Raw genomic sequence first — 232 nt, forward strand, 5'->3', positions numbered from 1 at the left:
GCTTTTGTGAACTCTTGCCTGCCTTCCCTTCAAAAAGGGCAGGGGAAAGAATCCCACATAAGCGCCGGTTCATTAACGGGGAAGAGGCCTCGCGCTCATTAGCAGGCCTGGGAACCAAGCCTCTTTGAACCTTCTCCCTTTCAAGACCATTAGCAGAGGTCTGCGGAGCAGCGCCGGGCATATTAGATGCAGCCCACTGCGGGCTGTGGGAGAATAGCGCGGCTCAGGGGAC

At 56.9% G+C, this 232-nt stretch overlaps 1 protein-coding gene across 1 annotated transcript in view; it reads right to left on the reverse strand.

The window, feature by feature from the left end:
* MID1 (midline 1) overlaps positions 1-232 on the reverse strand; it is a 113,731-nt gene that overhangs the window by 104,685 nt on the left and 8,814 nt on the right. The gene's annotated exons all lie outside the window — the stretch shown is intronic.

Source organism: Crocuta crocuta, unplaced genomic scaffold (assembly GCF_008692635.1).
Source record: "Crocuta crocuta isolate KB4526 unplaced genomic scaffold, BGI_CrCroc_1.0 scaffold224, whole genome shotgun sequence".
NCBI classification, from domain to species: domain Eukaryota; kingdom Metazoa; phylum Chordata; class Mammalia; order Carnivora; family Hyaenidae; genus Crocuta; species Crocuta crocuta.